General features: G+C 55.8%; 1 protein-coding gene across 1 annotated transcript in view; it reads right to left on the reverse strand.

Moving 5' to 3' along the window:
* Positions 1–317, reverse strand: part of LOC104284176 (synaptojanin-2-binding protein-like) — a 152313-nt gene that overhangs the window by 114380 nt on the left and 37616 nt on the right. The window lies entirely within an intron of this gene.

Here is a 317-nt window from a genome sequence, read left to right on the forward strand (position 1 = left end):
AACAGCCGGTGGCACCTACCCCGTCCTCTACTGGCTGGATGCATCTCTGCATGGCACACGGTGGGAGGGCGGGGAAGGGACGAAGCGACTGGGCAGAGCGAGTAGTTTCACTTCTGGCAGCGGCAGGGTCTGGAGTTTCTTCCGTCCTGGAGCTACTTTACACTCGTGTTAGACCCGGGCAGCTCTGCAAACACTCCCCTCTGACCTGGATGCGAGAGTCAATTATAAAATCCACTGCGGTAAATTCATCTTCCTTTTGCTCCTCCTCTCCTCTCTCTTTAAAGGGAGAGCAGGGTGTGTGTTGGTGCTGGGAAAGG

Source organism: Charadrius vociferus, unplaced genomic scaffold (assembly GCF_000708025.1).
Source record: "Charadrius vociferus isolate BGI_N301 unplaced genomic scaffold, ASM70802v2 scaffold50, whole genome shotgun sequence".
Taxonomy (NCBI): domain Eukaryota; kingdom Metazoa; phylum Chordata; class Aves; order Charadriiformes; family Charadriidae; genus Charadrius; species Charadrius vociferus.